A 14,042-nucleotide genomic window follows, 5' to 3' on the forward strand; every position below is an offset into this window, starting at 1 on the left:
AGCTAATAGAGACTCAGTAAGCTAGAGTCTGAAGAAGGATCCCTTCTGTCCATCTTGCTGCCCTCAGTTCCCAGATCTCACTGAGATTCAATAATTCACTAAAATAAGTTGGAAACAGAATATTGTACTTATGGTTACAGCTAATCACAGTAAAGATATTTTGATTAAAATAAACCAAAGAATGAAGCCAATGAAGCAGGATTCTGAAAAGAATATATTTATGTTTTGTGAGTTAAAAGTTTCTTGTCCTGGTAGACATATGATATACCAATGAGGTAACTCTTGGAAAATAATTTGAATGGAATGGAAATATACCACACAGAAAAGGTAGAATAAATGAAGAAATCTTTAGCATTTAAAATTCTAAGAACAGAAGTGTGCCAGTTGTGGGGCCTGCTCGGATGTCCATCTACCAGGGGTCACACTAGTAAAGAAGACTGACACTCCCTCTCCCAACAGCTATCAAATTCTAAAGCTCCTCAGCTAGATGTGGGACACCCACTTGTCCCAGTCTATTTTGGGATTGCTTCAAGCTTGAGCTTGTAATGTCTTCTTTAAGCTGTAACTTGCTATATTTCACATATTCATATGGACAGTTATAGCTGTAAAACATTGTTTCCTTGGTGGTATCAAAAGCCTCTCTCTGATAATCTTTCCACTCACACTTTAGAGAAAATTGATAAGTCTAAGTGGGCATATTTGATATGTATGTCCCAATTATGGTTCAGTACTCTGTAGTTCTTATTCTTTGAACATGCATCACTTGATGGGAGTCCCTAGGTTAATTGCCATGCACTTCAAAAAGTCATGGAGAAATATTAAGAGAGATTGTGACCTACTTTTTTTCTTTTTAGCAATAACTCATTAGAAATCACTGCAATATCTCCATTTAGCAGAATTTCAACATTAGTTTCCCTCTGTGACCTATGACATACCTAGCCACTTGATGAGATGGGCTCTGTTGATGCATCTGTCTTGAAAACATTATTTCTTCCTGTAAGTATGCACTCACCAATATTCATTTAAATAAACCCAGTAAAACTCCTTGGTTCACAAAGTTGGTTTTGGGTGGCTGTAGCTGGAGTTTTCTCCAGTCCTGCCTGGCCCACGGTCCAGACAAATCTCTTTCACCCACCAGTCCCATAGCCACTTAGATACAACTGAGTAAACACACAGAGACTTATATTGCTTACAAATTGTATGGCCACAGCAGGCTTCTTGTTATCTAGTTCTTATATCTTAAATTAATCCATATATATTACTGTATAAGTTGCCACATGGCTCGTGACTTTCTGGTACCTTACATCTCACTTTTCATAGTAGGCAGCTGGCAACATCTCTCTGCCTCAGCCTTCCATTTCCCAGAATTCTCTTTTCTGCTCTCCTACCTATGCTTCCTGCCTGGCCAATCAGTGTTTTATTTATTAAACTATTAGAGCAACGCATTTAACATACAGAACATCCCACAGCACTTCCTTTTTTTCTTTTTCCAAAAGAAAGGTTTTAACTTTTACATAGTAAAATTACATATAACAAAACAATTATCAAGCAAGGATTACAGTTACACTATCTAGTTTTTTTTTTTATAATATCTAGTCTATTTGGTATTTAGTATTTGGCAAAACTAAAGAAGATATCCTTTCTATCTTATATTTGTGAGTCTAAGGTTTCATATCTAACTTATCTTTTATCATAACAAAGGAAAATTATAACTATCTAGTGTTCAACTACATCTAAGACCTCAGAAGGATATAATATTATTTGAGAAATGGGAGAAGGATGCAAGCAACTTTCAGGAGTCTTGTGAGAGTAGACAAGAGACAGCTGGCAGGCTGGACAGTCATCCAAAGTTCTTTTGGAAAGTTGGGGCATCTGTCATCAGTCCACAAGTCTAGAGTTTCTCAGTCACTTCTCTGTGTCCTGTAGAATGTCTGGCAGTTTCCTCTGTGAAGCAGGAACCTGAAGGACCATTATCCCAAGCAAAGTTCAGTAGGTCTTTGAAGTGTTTGAAGATTACCTGTCTATCTGAAATATATCTATGTATACCTAGAAAACATAACTAACATGTTACAAGTTTGACAATCATAGATTAATTATTAATCTGTATTTCTTAATTATACATTACAATCTAAATGAGTTACATAAACACAATACCTCAAACGAGAGTAGAAATATATATATATACAGTATAACAAAATTAAGTTTAAACTTGTATCAATAAACTAAAATCTATAGCAATGTAAAACATTTTAAAGAAGTTGTTACTTTTTAAAAGTAGGTTCATTAATCTACCCTTTCATCCTATCATATCTAAACTTTCCCTTTTCTTCTTTAGAAAGAGATTGCATTTATAATCAACCTGCTTTAAATAAAAATATTGGTTTTTCTCTGTCCCACACCAGAGGGCTCTTCTGATATGGGACAAAAGAATCTCTTAGTCTTTTTTTTTTTTCTAGCAATATGTTTGGGTTTAGAGAAGGAGTGAGCCAATTTTATCTCCAAAGCCAGCGTGGTATATTTGGGAATTTGAGCATAGGTTCTCTAACTACTTCCTGTTGGATGGGGAGCTGTATCTTATGGGGACACAAAGAAAATTTTAGGTTTATGTAGTAGTCCATGAGGGTGTATCATCTGAGCCAGATGCCTTGAAATGGTTCTGGATGTTGGATCATCTGGACCATGGTGTCATCAGAGACCTTTCAGGGGGTCTTGGCTGGTCAAATTGGGTATATCAATCTGGAACAAATACATAGCCTCTTGCTTTCTGTGGAAACAAAAGCAGAGCCTTCTTTCAAAAGTAACATATCCTTAGATCCAAATTTTGAAGTCAAGGTATCTTTAAAATATGCATATTGGCTTAACTCAGCAGCTTTTACAATTAAATGTCTTTCTACAGTTAAAATTCCCAAAGACAATACAATCCATATTCTCTGTGTTATATCCATCTTTACGTGGCTTATTTTTATACTACCTTTACTGTCTCTTTAAAGTTTTTATTTTTAAAAACTATTTGTTTATATAACTGCATATATTCCTTTTTTTCTCTTTCAAACCTATGTACATTTTTACACACATTGTAAACTATTCCATCTGAGTCTGTCTTATTGTAAAACTCTTGCTTTAAACTGCAGCATTCTAAGACTGAAATGTTGCTGTGACTGATGGCTCCACCCCGTCAGCTTCCCAATGTGGTGGTGGTATAGTTTACCACCAGCTCTGGGTCTGGAGCTATGTGTGCCATCAACTATTGGAAGCAGTTCTATCACAGCAGCACATAGCCCAGAAACCTCTTAAAAAATAGCAAAAACTATATCCAATACACAGCATAGTGCACAGCTTGGAGACACCTCTGTGTAACATAGCATAGGTCAAGCCCGCATGCATGCCATGAACCCGCCATAGGGTAGCTCAAACCCATAGGCTGCCACTAACTTGAGAGAGACAACTAGGAAGCTATTTTTAGCTCTGTTTTAGAATCTTTTTTCCTCAGGTTTTAGGTGGAAACTCTTGCCAACCTGTTGGGCACCATTTGTAGCTAGAATTTTCCTGGTCCTGCCTGGCCCACGGTCAGCACAAATCTCTCTCACCTGCCAGTCCCACAGCCGCTCAGACCCATCCAAGTAAACACACAGAGACTTATATTGCTTACAAACTGTATGGCCGCAGCAGGCTTCTTGTTATCTAGTTCTTATATCTTAAATTAACCCATATTTATTAGTATATAAGTTGCCATTTGGCTCGTGGCTTTCTGGTACCTTACATCTCACTTTTCATAGTGGGCGACTGGCAATATCTTTCTGCCTCAACCTTCCACTTTCTAGAATTCTCTTTTCTGCTTGTCCTGCCTATACTTCCTGCCTGGCTACTAGCCAATCAGTGTTTTATTCATTAACCAATTAGAGCAACACATTTAATATACAGAACATCCCACAGCAGGTGGCATCCTTGGTTGATCTGTCTTGATTATTTTACAGATGTGGTCTTAAAGTGTCATCATGTGTGTGGCCTTGCTGTCACTTTTATACTCTGATGACAAGAAGATGTGATAGCACTAAATGTGGGTCACTATGTTCAGTGGTCTATCCTTACCTTGAGTGATCTATGGGTTTCAAATGATCTTTTTTAAAAATGAGAATAAAGAAGGCCTCTGGGAAAAATGAGAAATTGTGCTTGGGAAGACTCTTGTGAAGTTCACTGATAGGGACTACTTTCACCCATCTGTATAGAGTGTATATACACCTTCCAAAATGTGTGAGTATTCTGTGTTCATAGACTCTACAGCTGATGATATCGTGGTCTGCAACTGGTCAGGCATAAAGGAATTCACAGAATTGTGGTTATGTGGCTTTAAAATACCTTGGCAATTCTGATATCTTGCATTTTAGAGCAAAGCTGACTAAGTGATAGTAGAGGATTCCTAAGTATATTGTGGCTTCACACTGTCTTATTAGAAGGAATTCTGTTGTATGGAATTGTATTTATTATTCTGTTTCCAGAATGAGGCTGAGCTTTTCACAACACAACCTCAAAAAGCAGCCCTCTGGTAAAGATCTCTGAGCTCTTGACACTCAGTAAGTACTCTGTCTTTGGAGAATAAGTGGCTAGGCTAGTGTCTCAGGAACTGCTGTGATATCTAACTTTACTTATCCTTGTTGATGACTCTTTCCAGTATAGTTAGCCACTGGATGTGACAAACAGTTCATGATTTTGAGGCAGGCATTACGACCAAAGCAACTTTTAAATTTTTTATTTCCCAACCCCTGTCATTTTGAGAAATTGAAACATACTAATCACCCCTGCTTTACATCTACCCAGGTCTTTTAGTGTATGACACACACTCTAACCTATCACCTTTCTGAGGTGCATCTTTACTCAACCCCTCAAAGCAACCCAATCAATTACTATTTAACTGCTGTCTCCTGCCCTGTATCTGCTCTCAGTTGAAATAGTTTGTTCTTTCCGACTCCATGCTCGGACCAACAATGTATAATGGAAAGGTACACAAAAGTTCAGGCATTCAATTTCTCATGGATTTAATGCCTGTCCTTGAACCCTGACCTGTGTCTCAATGGCCATTGGAATTTATCCTGGCCCCTTCTAACTCATTCATGCTCACTGCCCTCCACGTCTCCTTTCATTTGATTGTTCTCCTTTTTCATCCTTCTTAAGCAGTGCCATGTCTCTTTTGATCCCATTTTTTTTTTTTTTTAGTTTTTTTCGAGACAGGGTTTCTCTGTGTAGCTTTGTGCCTTTCCTGGAACTCACTTGGTAGCCCAGGCTGGCCTCGAACTCACAGAGATTCACCTGGTTCTGCCTCCCGAGTGCTGGGATTAAAGGCGTGCGCCACCGCCGCCTGGCTCCCATTTCTTAATGATAGAGTTTAAGGATTAGATACCCCCCCCCCAAAAAAAAAAACTTATGTTTTGAACTCATGGTACCAAGTTGATAACATAATTTTTGGAGTTTTTAGGAACTTTAGATGTGAGACATATCTAGAAGTAGTTAGTGGGTTATGAGTCAGGGGGAGAGTCCTTGTAGGTAGAATCTGGGTATTAACAATTGGCAACTCTCTTGAGTATTCTATTACTATAAATTGGAATTTTGGCTAAGTTCTCTCTTTTGTCACTTCAGCTTTGTAGATTTTCTTTTTCTTTTTCTATTAAGATATTTTCTATTCATTTTACATACAAACCACAGACTACCCCATCCTCCCTCCTCCTGATCACGAGCATTCTCTCCCAACCCACTCCCCAGTCCCATCACTTCTGAGGCAAGGTCTCCCATGGGGAGTCAGCAGAGCCTGGTACAGTCAATTGAGGGAGGTCCTCCTCCCTGCAACAAGGCTGTGCAAAATGTCTCACCATAGGCACTAGGCTCCAAAAAGCCAGCTCATGCACTAAGGAAGGGTTCTGATCCCATTGCCTGGGGGCCTCATAAACAGTTTAAGCTAAAAAACTGTCTCACCTATTCAGAGGGTTTAGTCTAGTACCAGGGGGGCTTCTCAGCTATTGGTCCACAGTTCATGTGTCTACACAAGTTTGGCTAGTTGTCTCTGTATTTTTTTCCAATCATGGTCTCTATATCTCTTGCTCATAGAATCCCTTCTCTCTCTTGTCAATTGGACTCCTGGAACTCCGTCTGGGACCCAGCCTTGGATCTCTGCATCTGCTTCCATCAGTCACCAATGAGAGTTCTATGACGACAGTTAGGGTATTCAACCATCTGATCAACAGAGGAGGTCAGCTCAAGCACCCTCTCAATCATTGCCAGTAGTCTATGGTGGAGTCATCTTTGTGGATTCCTGGGGACCTCCCTAGCACTCTGCTTCTCCCTATTCCCATGGTGTCTTCATTTATCATGGTGTCTCTTTCCTTGCTCTCCCACTCTGTTCCCATTCCAGCTAGAACCTCCTGCTCCCCTAAGCTCTCATCCCCCATCCCTTCACCTCTATTACTCCACCTCACCCCCAGTTTGCTCATGTAGATCTCATTCATTTCTCCATCACTGGGTGATCCATATGTCCTTCCTAGGGTCCTCCTTACTAGCTAGATTCTCTGGAGCTGTGGTTTGCAGTGTGGTTATCCTTTGTTTTACATCTAGTATCCACTTATGAGTGTGTACATACCATGTTTGTCCTTCTGAGTCTGGGTTACCTCACTCAGGATGATTTTTTCTAGTTCCATCCATTTGCCTGCAAACCTCATGATGTCTTTGTTTTTCTCTGCTGAGTAGTACTCCATTATGTATATGTACCACATTTTCTTTATCCATTCTTCAGTTGAGGGGAAACTAGGTTGTTTCCAGCTTCTGGCTATTACAAATAATGCTGCTATGAACATAGTTGAGCATGTGTCCTTGTGGTATGATTGAGCATTCCTTGGGTATATGCCCAAGAATGCTATAGCTGGGTCTTGAAGAAGATTGATTTCCAGTTTAATGAGAAACCGCCATACTGATTTCCAAAGTGGCTGTACAAGTTTGCATTCCCACCAACAGTGGAGACATGTTCCCCTTGCTCCACATCCTCTCCAACATAAGCTGTCTTCAGTGTTTTTGACCTTAGCCATGCTGACAGGTGTAAGATAGTATCTCAGAGTTGTTTTGATTTGCATTTCCCTGATGACTAAGGATGTTGAGCACATGGTCTTTTGACCATTTGAGATTCTTCTGTTGAGAATTCTCTGTTTAGCTCTATAGCCCATTTTTTTAGTCAGACTGTTAGGTATTTTAATGTTTAGTTTCTTGAGTTCTTTCTATATTCTGTAGAACAGCCCTCTGTCAGATGTGGGCTTGGTGAAGATCTTTTCCCATTCTGTAGGCTGTCCTTCCTTTTGTCTTATTGAACATGTCCTTTGCCCTACAAAAGCTTCTCAGTTTCAAGAGGTCCCATTTATTAATTGTTGCTCTCAATGTCTGTGCTACTGGTGTTATATTTACTAAGTGGTCTCTTGTGCCAATGCTTTAAGACTACTTCCTACTTGCTCTTCTATCAGGTTCAGTGTAACTGGATTTATGTTGTGGTCTTTGATCCACATGGACTTGAGTTTTGTGCATGGTGACAGATATGGGTCTATTTGCAATCTTCTACATTTTGACGTCCAGTTATGCCAGTACCATTTGTTGAAGATGATATCTTTTTTCCATGGTTTTGGTTTCCTTGTCAAAATTTAGGTGTCCACAAGTGTGCAGATTAATGTCAAGGTCTTCAATTTGATTCCATTGATCCACATGTCATTTTTTATGCCAGTACCAAGCTGGTTTTATTACTGTAGCTCTATAGTAGAGCTTGAAGTCAGGGATTGTGATGCCTCCAGAGGTTGCTTTATTGTACATGATTCTTTTAGCCATCCTGGGTTTTTTGTTTTTCCATATGCAGTTGAGTATTGTTCTTTTTCAGGTCTGTGAAGAATTGTGTTTGTATTTTGATTGGGATTGCATTGTATCTGTAGATTGCTTTTGGTAAGATTGCCATTTTTTACTATGTTAATCCTACCTATCCACGAGCATGGGAGATCTTTCCATTTTTCTGATATTGTCTAGAATTTCTTTCTTCAGAGACTTAAAGTTCTTTTCATACAGGTCCTTCACTTGCATAATCAGAGTTACCCCCCCCCAAGGTATTTTATAGTATTTGGGCCTATTGTAAAGCGTGAGGTTTCTCTGATTTTTTCACAGTCCTTTTATTATTTTTATATAGGAGGGCTACTGATTTTTTTGAGTTAATCTTGTGTCCTTCCACCTCACTGAAGGTATTTTTCAGGTTCTTTGGTTGAATTTAGGGGGTCACTTATGTATATTACCATATCATCTGCAAAAAAAAAATTTGTATCCCCTTGATCTCCTTTTGTTGTCTTATTGTTCTAGCTAGAGCTTCAAATACTATATTGAATAAATATGGGGAGAGTGGACAGCCTTGTCTTGTTCCTGATTTTAGTGGAATCACTTTGTGTTTCTCTCCATTTAATTTGATATTGGCTGTTGGCTTGCTGCAAATTGCCTTTATTATGTTTAGGTATGTTCACTGTATTTTTGATCTCTCCAAAACCTTTTAACATGAAGGGGTGTTGGATTTGTTCAAATGCCTTTTCAGTATCTAATGAGAATATCATGTGTTTTTTTTCTCTTTCAGTTTCTTTATATGGTGTATTACATTGACAGACTTTCGTATGTTGAACCAAATTTGCATCCCTGGGATGAAGTCTACTTGATCATGGTGGATAATTATTTTGATGTGTTCTTGAATCCCGTTTGCCAATATTTTATTGAGTATTTTTGGATCAATGTTCTGAAGAGAGACTGGTCTCTAATTTTCTTTGTTGCATCTTTGTATGGTTTGGGTATCAGGGTAATTGTAGCCTCATAAAAAGAGTTCCTTCTGTTTCTATTGTCTGGAAGAATTCGAAGAGTATTGGTATTAGCTCTCCTTCAGAAATCTGGTAGAATTCTGCAGTGAAACCATGTGGTCTTTGGCTTTTTTTTTTTTTTGGCTCAGAGACTTTTTAATTTTATTGACTGTTTCTATTTCATTAGGGGTTATTGGTCTATTTAAATAGTTTATCTGGCCTTGATTTAACTTTGTTATGTGGTACCTATCCATGAAATTGTTCATTTCTCTTATATTTTCCAATTGTGTGGAGTACAGGTTTTTGAAGTATGACCTGATGATTCTCTGGATTTCTTCATTGTCTGTTGTTATGTCTCCCTTTTCTTTTCTTTTCTTTTCTTTTCTTTTCTTTTCTTTTCTTTTCTTTTCTTTTCTTTTCTTTTCTTTTCTTTCCTTTCCTTTCCTTTCCTTTCCTTTCCTTTTCTGATTTTGTTTATTTGGATGCTGTCTCTCTGCCTTTTGGTTAATTTAGATAAGGGCTTGTCTATCTTGTTATTGTCAAAGAACCAACTCTTAGTTTTATTGATTCTTTGTATTGTTCTCTTTGTTTCTATATTATTGATTTCAGCTCTCAATTTGTATATTCCTGGCATCTATTCCTGTTGGGCAACTTTGCTGCTTCTTTTTCTAGAGCTTTCAGGTGTGCTGTTAAGTAACTAGTGTGAGATTTCTCCAACTTCTTTATGTTGGTATTTAGTGCTATGAATTTTCCTCTTTGCACTGCTTTTATAGTGTCCCATAAGTTTGATTATGCTGTACTTTCATTTTCATTGAATGAAATCTTAGGAATCTAGGAAATCTTTAATTTCTTTATTTCTTCCTTGACCAATTGGTGATTCATTTGGGCATTGTTCAGTTTCCATGAGATTGTAGGTTTTCTGTAAATTTAATTATTGTTGAAATCTAACTTTAAGCCATGGTGGTCCAATAAAATACAGGAGGTTTTTCCATTTTTTTGTATCTGTTGAGATTTGCTTTGTGACTGAGCCTGTGGTTAGTTTTAGAGAAGGTTCCATGGGGTGCTGAGAAGAAGGTATATTCTTTTGTGTTAGGGTGGAATGTTCTGTAGATATCTGTTAAATCCTTTTGAGTCATAACTTCTGTTAGTTCCCTTATTTTTCTGTTAAGTTTCAGTCTGGCAAATCTATCCAGTGGTGAGAGTGGGGTGTTGATGTCTCCTACTATTAGTGAGTGGGGTTTGATGTGCGATTTAAGCTTTAGTAATGTTTCTTTTATAAATGTGGGTGCCCTTGTATTTTGGGGTATAAATGTTCAGAATTGAGACTTCATCTTGGTGGATTTTCCTTGTGATAAGTATGTAATATCCTTCCCGATCTCTTTTGATTGATTTTAGTTTGAAGTATATTTTATTACATATTAGGAAAGGTATACCAGGTTTCTTCTTAAATGCATTTGATTAGAAAGTCTTTTCCCAGCCTTTTACTCTGAGGTAGTGTCTGCCTTTAAAGCTGAGGTGTGTTTCCTGTATGCAGCAGAAGGATGGATCTTGTTTTTGTTTCCATTCTGTTAACCTGTAACTTTTTATAGGTGAATTAAGTCCACTGATATTAAGAGATATTAATGACCAATGATTGTTAATTCCTGTTATTTTTTTGGTGGTAGTGTGTGCGCATTTCTCTTCTTTGGGATTTACAGCTGTGAGGTTACCTATTGCTACTGTTTTTGTGGGTGTATCTGACTTTTGTAGGTTGGAATTTTCCTTCTAATGCTTTCTGTAGGCCTGGATTTGTGGATAGGTATTGTTTAAATCTGGTTTTATCATGGATTTTTTTTGTTCATCTATGGCAATTTAGAGTTTTGTTGGATATAATGGTCTTTGTTGGCATCCATGGTCTCTTAGTGTGTGCATAATGTCTGTCCCAGAAATTCGGGCTTTCACAGTATGCATTGAGAAGTCCGGTGTTATCATGATGGGTCTGCCTTTATATGTTACTTGACTTTTTTTCCTTTGCTGCTCTTAATATTTTTTCTTTATTCTGTATGTTTATTGGTCTGATTACTATGTGGCAAGGGGTCTTTCTTTTTGGATCCAGTCTATTTGGTGTTCTGTAAGCTTCTTGTACCTTCATAGGCATTTCCTTCTTTAGTTTAATTTTCTTCTATGATCTTGTTGAATATATTTTCTGTGCCTTTGAGTTGGTATTCATTATATATATATATATATATATATATATATATATATATATATAATTTTACAATACCATTCAGTTCTACATATCAGCCATGGGTTTTCCTATTCTCCCCCCTCCCACCCCCTCCCTTTACCCCAAGCCTACCCCCCATTCCCACCTCCTCCAGGACAAGTCCTCCCCCGAGGACTGCGATCAACCTGGTAGACTCAGTCCAGGCAGGTCCAGTCCGTTCCTCCCAGACTGAGCCAAGTGTCCCTGCATAAGCTCCAGGTTTCAAACAGCCAACTCATCAATGAGCACAGGACTTGGTCCCACTGCCTAGTTGCCTCCCAAAATGATCAAGCCAATCAACTGTCTCACCTATTCAGAGGGCCTGATCCAGCTGGGGGCCCCTCAGCCTTTGGTTCATAGTTCATGTGTTTCCATTCATTTGGCTATTTTTTTTCAATAATTGAGTAAACCTGAAATTTATTATAAGCCACAGTCGTCCTAGGGACCTCCATGCTATATATATAGCCTCTATGGTTCTATGGGTTGTGGTCTGATTGTTCTTTATTTTATATCTAGAATCCACCTATGAGTGAGTACATACCATGACTGTCTTTCTGGGTTTGGGTTACCTCACTCAGGATGATTTTTTTTCTAGTTCCATCCATTTGCCTGCAAATTTCATGCTTTCATTGTTTTTCACTGCTGAGTAGTACTCCATTGTGTATATGTACCACATTTTTTTCATCCATTCTTCTGTTGATGGGTATCTAGGTTGTTTCCAGGTTCTGGCTGTTACAAATAGTGGTGCTATGAACATAGCTGAGCATGTCTCTTTATGGTATGAATCAGCATTCCTTGGGTATATGCTCAAGAGTGGGATGGCTGGGTCTTGAGGTAGTTCGATTCCTAATTTTCTGAGAAACCGCCATACTGATTTCCACAGTGGTTGTACAAGTTTACATTCCCACCAACAGTGGAGGAGTGTTCCCTTTGCTCCACATCCTCTCCAACATTGGTTGTCATTGGTGTTTTTGATCGTAGCCATTCTAACAGGTGTAAGGTGGTATCTCAGAGTCGTTTTGATTTGCATTTCTCTGATGATTAAGGATGTTGAGCATTTCTTTAAATGTCTTTCAGCCGTTTGTAGTTCTTGTTTTGTGAATTCTCTGTTTAGCTCTTTAGCCCATTTTTTAATTGGACTGTTCAGTACTTTGATGTCTAGTTTCTTGAGTTCTTTATATATTGTGGAGATCAATCCTCTGTCAGATGTGGGGTTGGTGAAGATCTTTTCCCAATCTGTTGGCTGTCTTTTTGTCTTATTGACTGTGTCTTTTGCCCTGCAAAAGCTTCTCAGTTTCGAGAGGTCCCATTTATTAATTGTTGTGCTCAGGGTCTGTGCTGTTGGTGTTTTATTTAGGAAATGGTCTCCGGTGCCAATGCGTTCAAGAGTGCTTCCTATTTTCTTTTCTATTAAGTTTAGTGTAACTAGATTTATGTTTAGGTCTTTGATCCACTTGGACTTGAGTTTTGTGCATGGTGACAGATATGGATCTATTTGTAATCTTTTACATATTGACATCCAGTTATGCCAGCACTTGAAGATACTTTCTTTATTCCATTGTGTAGTTTTGGCTCCTTTGTCAAAAACCAGGTGTTCATATGTGCATGGATTAATGTCAGGGTCTTCAATTCGATTCCATTGGTCCATATGTCAGTTTTTATACCAGTACCAAGCTGTTTTTATTACTATAACTCTATAGTAGAGTTTGAGGTCAGGGATGGTGATGCCTCCAAAGGTTGCTTTATCGTATAGGATTCTTTTAGCTATCCTGGGTCTTTTGTTTTTCCATATGAAGTTGAGTATTTTTCTTTCCAAGTCTGTGAAGAATTGTGTTGGGATTTTGATGAAGATTGCATTGAATCTGTAGATTGCTTTTGGTAAGATTGCCATTTTTACTATGTTAATCCTACCTATCCATGAGCATGGGAGATCCTTCCATTTTCTGATATCTTCTTCAATTTCTTTCTTTAGAGATTTAAAGTTCTTATCAAAAAGGTCCTTCACTTGTTTAGTTAGTGTTATCCCAAGGTATTTTATATTATTTGTGGCTATTGTAAAGGGTGATGTTTCTCTGACTTCTTTCTCAGCCCTTTTATCATTTGTGTATAGGAGGGCTACTGATTTTTTGAGTTGATCTTGTATCCTGCCACTTTACTGAAGGAGTTTATCAGCTGTAGGAGTTCCCTGGTAGAGATTTTGGGGTCACTTATGTATACTATCATATCATCTGCAAAGAGTGAAAGTTTGACTTCTTCCTTGCCAATTTGTATCCCTTTGATCTCCTTTTGTTGTCTTATTGCTCTAGCTAGAACTTCTAGTACTATATTGAATAAATATGGGGAGAGTGGACAGCCTTGTCTTGTTCCTGAATTTAGTGGTATCGCTTTGAGTTTCTCTCCATTTAATTTGATGTTTGCTGTTGGCTTGCTATAAATTGCTTTTATTATGTTTAGAAATGTTCCTAGTATTCCTGATCTTTCTAAGACCTTTATCATGAAGGGGTGTTGGATTTTGTCAAAGGCTTTTTCAGCATCTAAGGAGATGATCATGTGGTTTTTTTCTTTCAGTTTGTTTATATGGTGTATTACATTGCCTGATTTTCGTATGTTGAACCATCCTTGCATCCCTGGGATGAATCCTACTTGGTCGTGATGGATGATTGTTTTGATGTATTCTTGGATTCGGTTTGCAATATTTTGTTGTGTATTTTCACATCAATGTTCATGAGGGAGATTGGTCTGTAGTTCTCTTTCTTTGTTGCATCTTTGTGTGGTTTGGGTATCAGGGTAATTGTAGCCTCATAAAAAGAGTTTGGTAGTGTTCCTTCTGTTTCTATTGTGTGGAACACTTTGAAGAGTATTGGTATTAGTTCTTCTTTGACAGTCTGGTAGAATTCTGCCCTGAAACCACCTGGTCCTTGGCTTTTTTTGGTTGGGAGACTTTTGATGACTGT

This window comes from Peromyscus leucopus, chromosome 1, assembly GCF_004664715.2.
Source record: "Peromyscus leucopus breed LL Stock chromosome 1, UCI_PerLeu_2.1, whole genome shotgun sequence".
NCBI lineage: Eukaryota > Metazoa > Chordata > Mammalia > Rodentia > Cricetidae > Peromyscus > Peromyscus leucopus.